General features: G+C 40.7%; 1 long non-coding RNA gene across 1 annotated transcript; it reads left to right on the top strand.

Annotated features, from left to right (window-relative positions):
- The first annotated feature begins 350 nt into the window (after positions 1-350).
- Positions 351-5941, top strand: LOC134477072 (uncharacterized). The gene is made up of 2 exons (XR_010048999.1): positions 351-1505; positions 2401-5941. It is a non-coding gene; the product is annotated as an uncharacterized LOC134477072 (long non-coding RNA).
- Positions 5942-11311: the final 5370 nt, after the last annotated feature.

Here is an 11311-nt window from a genome sequence, read left to right as displayed (position 1 = left end):
TGAGCATGTGGGGAGCAAGGAGGAGCCACCCAGCTCCACAGCACTGGAAGGGGAGCTGCCAGCCAAGCCCAGTTTTGGGGGAGCCACAGATCACAAGAGCCACAGCTCAGGCTGGGCTCCCACCACCTCTGTGCTTCTGACATTGGTGGTGTTATCTGTTACCAAAGTATCTCCCCTCCCCGCTGCCCGTGTGTGTGTGTGTGTGTGTGTGTGTGTGTGTGTGTGTGTGTGTGTGACTGGATAGTGAACCCAAAGCCTCACATTTGCTAGGCAAGCACTGTACAACTGAGTTGCATCCCAGCCCATTTTATTTTGAAACACAGTCTAGTTAAATCACCCAGTTTGTAGCTGTGCCCTGTGATACTCCTGCCTCAGCCTGCTGAGTAGCTGGGATTACAGGCATATGCTATGATGCCTGGTTTGCTCTTCTAAAATTTTAATAAGACATTTTGAAACAGACCAAGCAAGACAAATAGTGCTCTCACCTCAGTGGCCAATAGCAGAGGCTATGACTCTAAGCTGTGGGTCCTTAATCAACCTTAGGGAGCAAGACCTGAATTACAAGGGCCAAACATCTGACCTGAGTGTCTGTCCTGTGTCCTTAACAGTCAGGACATCTCTGGCTGTGGATTCTCCCGTAGAGCAACAGCACAGCCTCAGAACCTGTCCTCTCCCCTATGTTCTTACCCTTTGGCACTTTGGTAAGAAAAACTAGGACGCCTTAGGGCTAGGCCTGGGGAGCCAGTCTTGGGGGATGGCAGCAAATTCACACGGTAATTTTGAGCCCCTTACATGAAATGAACAATAAGGCTGAGCACATGACAGCAGTGGTTAGAAACCAGAGGGGCTTCTTTATGTGTTTTTCTCTTCTGCTCCTGGTGACCACCGCCAGGGCTTTACTGTAAGCAGCACCAGGCCCTCCGTGCGGATGAACTGTGTTGGATCAGGGCTTTTTTCTGAACAGGCAGGCCCAGGGTGGTTTTGCCACAGCATCAGGCAACCTGTTCAGAAGGTCCTGACATAGGCTACTGTGCTTGGGGTTAGACAACATTTCAGCATACGGCGGGTTACTGTGGGAATGAGACAGAGGGAGAGCATGGAGGGGGTGAGCCACGCATGTCATAGTGGAGGCTCCTGAAGAAGAGTTACTAGCTGTGCTCTCACAGCAGATGGCATTTGGTCTTAAATGTACCCGCTCCTGATTTTTGCCTTGGAAACTGAAGAACAGCACAGCCCCCGTTCTGATATTTTCAGGAATGGGAGAGAAACAAGAGGAGGAAGCCAGGGACCATCGGGAGCAGTGGCTGGGCAGCTGTCCCCAGAGCCTGACCAGTTACTGTTCCTGCTCAGAGCCCCGCAGGGGAAGCACAGCCTCAGTGCTGGGAGCTGGGGTCAGCCCACACCGTCATATTCCAGGGCCTGGCTGCTGAAGTTGCAAAGGTGTTTGAAGAATGCTTCAGTGGCCTGGGGCTTTTGGCTCCCTTCTGGAAACTTATAAAGAAGTGGTAAGCCTGATACAAAGAAGGTGTGTGCATGTGTGTGCATGTGTGTGCGTGCGTGTGTGTGTGTGTGTGTGTGTGTGTGTGTGTGTGTGAAGTGACTGTAGGCATGAAACTGAGATCATTCTGTATTCCTGCCCACATGAGGGTAGTCAGACCAAAAAGGATCTGAAGGTTTGGGAGTCAGAGATTTAATCACCAAATACTAAGCTTCCTATGGGACCCAGTTACTTGAGCTCCCAAAGCGTCAGTAGAAACAGGGGTGAAGTGGGAATGTTTTAGCCCCAGCTCCATGGAAACTTATGCAGGAGAGGGAAGTGAGCCAAACAAGTCAGCAGAGGCTCCCGAAGGAGAGTTATTAGCTGTGCTCTGACAGCAGATGGCATTTGTTCTTAACAAATGCACCAACTCCTGAGGAAGCAGGCCTAAAACAGTCGTGATGATCAGGTACAAAAGCAAGTTCATGGGGAGCCTGATGGATGGGCTTCCAGAGTTGTGCCGGGCCTTGGACCTCACCCACAATCCACCGTTTACCAGCTGCTGGGCGCTGTGCCCAGGGTGAGGCTACAGCTCCCCCTATTCCCTCCAGCAGAAGAGGCCTGGGCACTGCAGCCACCCTGCAGGGCTGTCCTGAGGGGGTTACAGATGTGACGTGTGACACAAGGTTACATATAAAAGCAGCAGCAGACTAACCCACTCCTCTCTGCCAGCCTCCTCCTTGGAAACAAGAGCGATTGTGCTTTTCATTTTCTAAAATGTTTATTATTATTATTTTATTTTAAGGAAAGAAAAAAGATAAATACAACAATGAAACCAAGTGTCAAAACAGGAAGCTAATCAGAGCAGTATGCGTAAACATGGTATTGTCTCACTAATGGGATTGTGTTTTTAAACTTTTCAGCTGGCCTTACACGCTTTCTCTCATGAGGAGCATAAAGCTTTTGTCTTTCAAATCCATTTCCTAAGAAGAGGCAAGACTTTCTTAGCCCAGACAACAGAAAGGCTTGGAGTTGGGAAGGAGAAATAGAGGAAGAATTTGCAAAAGCTACTTGGAGAGGACCAGTGCATGCGCACTCTGGGATTTTTCAGTGTTGGGCTCATCTTCTGTTAGTCCCCCGCCCCACCAAGTGGTATGTGCATCGGAGAGGAAGGAGATTGTACACTGTGAGCTGCTGCTTTGGAAATCTCAGAGAAAATCCCCTGGGCTGGTGCCTGGCACAGAGAGGCTGAGCAGCCTGCGTCCAGACTGCAGTCATCAAAGGAATGATATAGATAAGCAGTTAGCCTTTAATGCATGCACTTCTGAAGCGGCGGAAGGCTGTTTCTCTTGGGGTTTCCAAGGGTCTAAGGAAGGGGGAGCTTTTCTGCTAACCAGGTGGCCCCAGAGTGGTTTTCCTGATTCAGAGAAATAAACTACGTGAATAAATTTTATAGGGTAAATTTCGTATCCATCTCACGTACTTAGCAAGTATCCAGGACTTAGTGAGCACACAATAGAGAATGTATTCCTTTCTCTTTCCTGTCTCCTTTCGACAGGGATCTACCTAAGTCTTGCAACCAGTTGAAAACCTTTCCCTATTAAAAACAAAATCAAGAAAAACCAGGAAAGATATGCTCCTCTGCTTGCTAATCAGACACGAACATTGTATTTATTATGTTAGGCTCCTACTAAGATGGTAAACTAGATCAGGCTGCTTGCTAATCAGCACTGCAGAAACAGGAGCAAGAGGGGGATGGACATTTGAGAAACATTTGTGGAACAAAACAATAACTAAAGAGAAAACAAGACTCCCAGTATGAGATCGTCTGGGAAGATCCTCTTGAGCTGCTGCGCATAGGTGGAGGTGCTGAGACCAGGGTGAAGCATCCAGAAGGAACAGTAAAGACACTGATCACAGAGAAGCAAGCATTGGGAGGGCTGTCCTTGCATGGTCCCCAGTGAAGCCTCATGACAGTGTGGCCTGCCCTTTCAGTATAGAGCACACTGATCAGAGCCTGGACTACTGGTGCAGCTGTCTGCAGGACAAATTTGTGGCCATGTAAAAAGCCTGGCAGAGAGCACTGTCAACTGAGCAGCTAACCTCCCTCTCCACACACTCAAGAGAAGGGCTGCCTCCTGTCACTACTGCTTAGCATGAAGGGTTAACTAAGAAATGCTGACCAGAGTTGTCTGCCGGCTCCAGGTTAACAGCTTAGATGATCAGATGTGACACCTTGGCATGTGGGACTCTCCATCGACACCACTGGGCTTTTCCAATATGTGGTACAAAATAGAGTAGAGGACACGCCCCCAGGTAGAGAAAGAAGAAACAGAAGATGGCAAGCAAAATAACTACTGCAAGACAAGTACCAAATAAATAAACTGTTTTCTGTTACTATGACTAATTATTGGAGATAAGGAAATTTATAAAGAAAATAGGCTGAGAAGAGTAAGGTTGAAGGACCACTTCTTGTGGGCTTCTTGTTGGTGGGGATCCCTGCAGACTCCACGAGCAGAACATCACATGGTGAGGCAGAGCAAGCTTGCTGCTTTGAATCTTTTGTCCTTATAAAGCCACCAGTCGCATTATGGGTGCCCTAACTTCATGCCTCATTTAATCCCAATTATCTCCCTGGGGCACCACCTCCTGTGACCATTAAAGTAGGATTTGGAGGAGTAAGTTTCCAATACCCCAAATCGTGAGACATTCAAACCGAAGCACAAATAGACAAATTGTGCAATCATTATCTGCAGAAGTATTTGAAATAAACATTCTGAATATAACTAAAGACATATCTAATATTATGTTAAAATAGATTTCATGTTTTAAAAATATATCTAAACAAATAATTGATTAATCGAATTTTTAAGTCATAAAAAAGAACTAAGTAAAACAGTAGGTCTAAAAAAGTCAAGCAAGCAAATAAAACACATATAAGGGATAAGGAGTGGTGGAATGTATATATCTAAAGAGCAGTTGATGAGTTAGCAGATAGGATCGAAAGGCTTTTCTAGAATGTGACAGAAAAGAGTAAGAGCAGAAAGAAAATACAGATCTTAAAAATTAAGCTAAAGAAATAGAACGGAGAAAGACATTCATGTATAGAGAGATCTAAAAGCAAACAGAAAAGTGTAAGAAAAGATGATATTTGGAGGGAACATGCAGACATATTTTCAAGAATTAAAGAATTCTATCCAACCAATCTATTAATCAAATGTAAAGACACAATAAGCATATTGTGTCTTGAATGTATAAACCTTCAGCAATTTTGCCACAGAAAGATTCATATTGAAAACACTTTGTGGCTGGTCCGATGGCAGTGGGTTATCAGAACTTATTAACATTAGTGTCACTAAAGTTGGTATACCACCCCCCCACTGCTAAATTTGACTGGCTAAAAAAAAAAAAAAAGAAAAGAAAACACTTTGTGAAGAAGCACTTCCATAATAAGAAATAAATCTAGACTGCTAGCTAGTAGGTAGAAATTTTTAGAGTGAAGCACCCAAGCTTGACAGGTAAGATACTGCTGCCCCCAAAGACAACTGCTGACATCACTTCAAGTCATGTCTGTTTCAGATGGGCCTTCCAAAGAACCAATTTAAATCAGCCAAAATCACTCAGTCCCTCCAGTTATCTAGAGAAAATCTTGTTCATTATAATCTCATTAGAAAGCTAACTTCTCTGCCCTTAGGCAATCCTGTTTGACATTTTCAAACAAGCAGTGTGTAAAGGAACTTGATCTCAAACTCCCCATGCTCAGGAATGTGCCTGCCTCTATACATGATGCTGTCTTTCTAGTACAAACGTGTGAAAGTCTTGCCAATAAAAATCCCTGTTGGTTTGGCTTAGACAGACATGTTTCAGGAGTCATCCTGGTGGGGGCTTTCCTTACTTGTTGCTATTAAATCTTTCTTCACTCTTAGGTTGTGCTTCTTAGCTCTGTGCTCACCACCAGGGCCAACCATTTATTGGTTGCAAGATGATGAAGCAATAATTATGGGAAATAAGGGTAATAACAAAGCTTAGGCAAAGTTACCATTGTTGTAAAAATTAGAATTAACATATAAAACTTAGAAGAAACATATTTACACAATAAGACGGAACTGAAATTTTATTAATATAATGGAGGATCTAAGGGAGAGAAAGCCCAAGGGGAGAGTGAGATCCACAGTGAAGGAAGGTGTGGGAAGCCCTGTCATTGGCTGCCACCTTACATCTGCGGGCAGTACCACCTTAACACCTGCAGCACCACCTTGGCCTACCTAACTTGCTTGATCTATTCAGGAATTATGTTAATCAGCCTGCCCTATGAGCCCACACCCGGAAATTTGAATTGACCTATAACCCTCGGTCCTGCCACTGTTGCTAAGTTACCTGCTGACGTCTCAGAACCCAAATCCCTCCTCCTCAATACCCTATATATTTGTTACTCCTTCCGTGAATAAACGAGACTTGATTGGACTTCTTCATCTTGTCTCCGCTTTTTGTGTCTCTTGTTCCTTTTCACCCCCAATCCCCTCTTGGGTCTTCGTGGAGTTGCCCGCAGGCCAGGACAGGAAGGGAGACAATATAGACAGCTATAAGTTTAAGAAAACAATTGAGGTAAATATGAAAATGGAAAGTGAGTCACTAGAAGAATAAAACAGGAATGTATCATTTTTAATCTTACAGAAAAACATTTGATCTATCCAATGGAATTTAGTACAGAGAAATTTAAGGAACAGAACAAATGGAAAATAAGACAAAAGAGCTAAATTTTAATATAGCAGCAGAAGGGTTAAGTTCACCAAAAAGAAAATCTTAGATTAAATTTTTAAAAACAAACAAAATACCATGCAACTAGATGTACATTGTCTTTCCCCCAAAAAGACTTAAGACAAAAATACAGAAAGTTATAAATAAAAGTGGGTTGAAAAATCCATATTAAGTAATCATAACTAAAAGAAAACTAGGTTAGCAATGTTAGTCTCTTATAAAATAAGAATTTAAGGCAAAAAATATAAAACAGAGATGATGGACACTATATATAAAGGAAATAATATAAAGAAAAAACATTTATTATAAACATAGTTTAAGGTAGTAAGTGAAAGAACTGTAGAGAGTGTTATCTTTCAAATGTAGACTGATCGACAAAAAAAACCCCAGAAATATCAAAGACCTAACAATAAAATTAAACAAGCAAAAGAGATTTCTTTTTAAAGCACACACAGAAGATTTATGAGAACAGATAGTCTATTGGGTAATAGCTTTCCTGTTGCTGGATAAAATACCTAACACCCACAATTTAAAGGAGGAGAGGTTTATTTGGCTCACAGTTTCAGGGAATTCAGTTCATGATCAGCCTACTCCCAAGGTAGAGAATCATGGGGAATGTATGGCAGGGCAAAGCTTAGTTCACAGCAGCCAGAAGGCAGAGCAAAGGAGCAGTGTCAGAGAGGAAGGAGTCAGGAACCAGATAAGAATATTCAAGGCCCCATCTCCATAACCTATCCGCACACCCAGAAGTGTGCTTTAGTAATCCCCTAGGTGGCTCCCAAGCCAATAAAATTGAAAATTAAATTTCCCTATGACATTCCACTCCTTGACAGTTTGACACTCAAATACATCTCCTTTAACCAAATTTAGTCTCCAAACACACAAGGTCAAAAATAACCAGTGCAACTATCCAGCGCACAATAAAAAACATACTAATCCCTTTCCCAAAGTCTTAACAGTTTCAGCATTGCCCAAAAGTGCAAGTCCAAGTCTCCTCTGAGACTCTAGGCAAAGTCTCAGCTCTGAGCACATGTAACAATCAAAAGTCAAATTACAGTATTCCAAGGTACCATAGCAAAATAAGGAATGAAAAACAGAAAAGAATCAGAAGAAAGTGGAAAACCAAGCAAGGCAACATGAAATCCTGTAGCTCCATGTCTGGCATCTGCGATCGACGGTAGTAAGATGTGATTTCCAGTAATCTTGTCAGTCACAGATTCTCCCTTGGTTCCACGCACTACTTGTAGCTTTCCGCTTACCGTGGCTTTTCTTAGCATTCACCATTTTGGCATCTTTGACTTTTGGGGCCTCCAGTGTATTTTTGGTTTTATTTCCCCCAGTGTATATTTGGCTTCCTAAGTCCCCTCTCAAGTACATACTGCCTCTAGATCTTACTTTGAACTCAGTGGGAGTCTCCATAACTCAAGTCTTATTTACTCTCTCATCACTGAGACACAATACCTGACACCATAACTCATGAGCACATTAGACTTCAGGGGAATATCTAGTCATAAACCATAACATCATGCCCTGGTGCCCAAAAGACCCACGTGTGTCTCTATGCAAAATGTATTTAGTTCACCTCTAAGAGCTGTCAAAGCTCTCACAGTTTCACCATTGGTGAAAAGTCCAAGTCCAAAGTCTCCTCTAAGATTTAAGGCAAACTCTTAGCTGTGAGCATCAAGAAAAATAAAAAAGATGTTAAAATACTGCTAACATACTGAGGCAAAGGGAAAATATTTCCCTTCCCAAAGGGAGAAATAAGGGAATGGAATGACAGGGATGAGACCAAAGTGGGACACAGTATCTGACACCCATAACTCTAAGGAGATACAATTTATTTTGGCTCATAGTTTGTAGTGGTTTAAGTCCATAGTTGGCTAGCTCCCAGGAAAGGCAGCATAGTAGAGGGACATTACAGAGGAGAAACATCTCATGACATGATAGTGAAACAGAGAGAGAGATCGAGGAGAGAAGGATGGAGATACATCCTTCTAGGTCATGTCTCCACTGACCCACCTTCTCCAACCAGTCTTCACCTTCCAGATCACATTTACCAAAAAAATCATCAGAGGACTAATCCACTGGTAAGTATCACATCTTCATGACCCAATCACCTACTAAAAGCCCAGTGAGCACGTGGGTCTTTGGGGGGAGCATCTAATTATAATACCCCACAATTCTTGGTATCACATGAATGATGCCAAGGTTGGTTTCCAGTGTGATCAGTAGCCAGATTCCTTTGGACCACAGTTTTAGTACCCTCTGAGTGCCTGGACAGCTGAACATGATATACTTTCTTAGACATCCCCGGGTGAGCAGGGTGCCTCGGGACTCACTTCTCAAAAAAAGTCTTTCAAAGGAGTTTATGCTTTACATTCTTGAGCTTGTGATGGATGGTGTGTGGTCAATTCCTTAGATGCCCTCAAACCATTTTTCTTACTGTCTCCATGTAAAACCCTGTCTTCTATTTAATGGCATCAATCTTTTCAGCAATCACACTGTCCTTGGCTCAAATTTTACAAGCATGGCCTTTGTGGTCAAACTGTAAATTTTTCACATTTTTCAGCTCTGATTTTGTTCCTGATTCTTACTACCAATCTGGCTAAAAGTAGCCAGCAATGTTCATGTCACAGTCTGAACATTAGACTGTCTTAAAATTTCCTCTAAGAGATTAATTAGTCCATAGTTCTTAGAGCTCTGAACAGAACTACACACCAAGTTGTGCTTACAGCATTTAGGTTTTTTCTAGCCTACCTTTCCCAATTGTTGCAAATTTCTCTCATAAAGAGTACCAAAGGTTTCTGAATTGCAAGATCAGGTGTATAGCAACAACCCCACCCCTCTGGTATCAAGTTTTTGTAGCTTTTCCATTGCTGAATAAAATTCCTGACATTCCCACTTAAGGAGGGAAAAGTTTATTTGACTCACAGTCAGATGGATTCAGAGGATTCAGTCCATTGTTAGCTAGCTCCAAGTGAGGAATACATAGCAGAAGGGTATAACATAGCAAAGCTGCTCAGTTTTCAGTGTCCAGGAAACAAAGAAGGGAAATAGTGCCAGAAAGGAAGGGGTTAAGGACTAGATAGAGTACTCAAGCACATGCCTCCAAGATCTACTCAAGCACACTCAGCTGTGTGCCTTACTCACCCACTAGGGAGCTCCCCAGACAATCGCACTGACAGTTAAGTTTAACCAACACAGATAGCAAACCACTAATGAATACATTTAGAAGTTAGTAAGAAAAATAGTGCTAAACAACCACATGTTTGAAAACAAATATGATACTATTAAATAATGTTTGAGTTAAAACCATAAAGGAATTTAACAAATGTTAGAACTATAGCAAAACCAAACATCAAAATGGTGAGACCCAGATGAAAATTTAAGGGAAGTTTTTAGCTTTAATTCATTTACCAGGAAATATGAAATGTTAATAGTAGGCAAAATAAAAAATTACTGATAGAATTTGGAAAAGCATAATTGAACAAATAAGAAAAAATAGAAATTATTATAATAAGTGCAGAAACTAATAAAATAGTGAACAATAAAAATACTTGAAAGATTTAGCAATAAAAAAGAATAAATTTAATATGAAATGGAAAGAGGGAAATACCTACACACCATGATTAAAAGGACATAGAAGAGCGCGTGAACACTACATGCTACTAAATTTAAAATTATAGATAGATGAATAAATTTATAGAAAAGTATGAGATTTTAAAATGAATACAGGAAAAAGGAATAAAGAACCTGAAATAGTTCAATAAATATTAAACAAATGGAAAATGAGGTCAAAGCTCTGCCTTCCAAAAAGATTGCAAGCTTGTTCTCACAGATGAATTTTACCATCCTTTAAAGAAATAGATTTATCTTACATAGTTGTATCACAAAACAGGAAAAAATGAAAGCTGCCTAGTTCAATTTATGCATTGAGTATAATCTTGACTCCACAGACAAAAGTTATAGAACTTATGGGCTCATTTCACTGATGAATGTAGATGTATAACCAGAGAATAAAATAGTTGCTGAGCACAATTATTTGTTTAAAAATAACATATCAAAATCAAATAAGTCTTATTCAAGGGATAAAATGGTAGCTTAATATAAAAATTAATGATTATTAAGTCCCTACATTAAAAAACTAATGAAGAGCTCTACAATACACCTCTATCTTTGCAGAAAAAACTTTTGATGATGAATATCTATTTTTAAAAAAACTAGTACTTATTTTTAATAACCCAAACTCATGAAACTAGAACTAGAAGAAACCTTCTTTAAGTAGATAAAGCTTAGATGCCGAAAGTTCACATCAAATACACACTTACACGTAATGGAGAAAGAATAGATACTCTTTGTTCAAGGTAAGGATAAGATCAATATTTCCCTCCCTGCTGCTACTGGAGATCGGACGATGCTGAAAAGGAAGAAAAAAAGAACAACTAGATGGATTGACATGGAAGTGCTGAAACTTTCAGTGTTTTCAAAATATATAATCCTCTTGCTAGAGAAATCAACAGAAATAAATTATTAGCAGTAACATAAGCTTAGCAATGTTACATGGATAAAGATCAACCTATAAAATCAACAACATCTCTTACAGTAAATAGCCAAAAGTAAAATATCATTTACCATAGAAACAAAAACCAAAGCACCCTGGGATTCACTTAACCAAGACTACATACAAGAGGAGATATTTTTTAAAAAATCTTAAAAAGAAAAACAATTCTGCATAGATGTGTCAACAATGGAGAGGTGGTCCATAATCTTGAATGATTCCATAATACTAGAAAGATGTCAATTGTCTCCCTCATTAAACTATAAATTAAATGCAAATGTAATAAAAATTCCACTTACATTTTTTTGGAGAAACTTGGTTAAATCCTCATAACATTTATAGGAAGAACACAAGTCCATGACCAATCAAGTTGGCCAAAGAAGAATGAAAGTACCGAATCTTGTCATGCTATGAAGCATTGATTAATTTTTTTGCTGCTGGTGATCAAACCCAAAGCCTCGTGCATGGCAGCATGAGCTTCACCCTCAGCCCTACCAATATAGTTTTGGAGTAATAAC

Source organism: Cavia porcellus, unplaced genomic scaffold (genome assembly GCF_034190915.1).
Source record: "Cavia porcellus strain 051 isolate PalLab524CR breed Dunkin Hartley unplaced genomic scaffold, mCavPor4.1 scaffold_7, whole genome shotgun sequence".
NCBI classification, from domain to species: Eukaryota; Metazoa; Chordata; class Mammalia; order Rodentia; family Caviidae; genus Cavia; species Cavia porcellus.
This window is presented reverse-complemented; position numbering and strand designations above follow the sequence as displayed.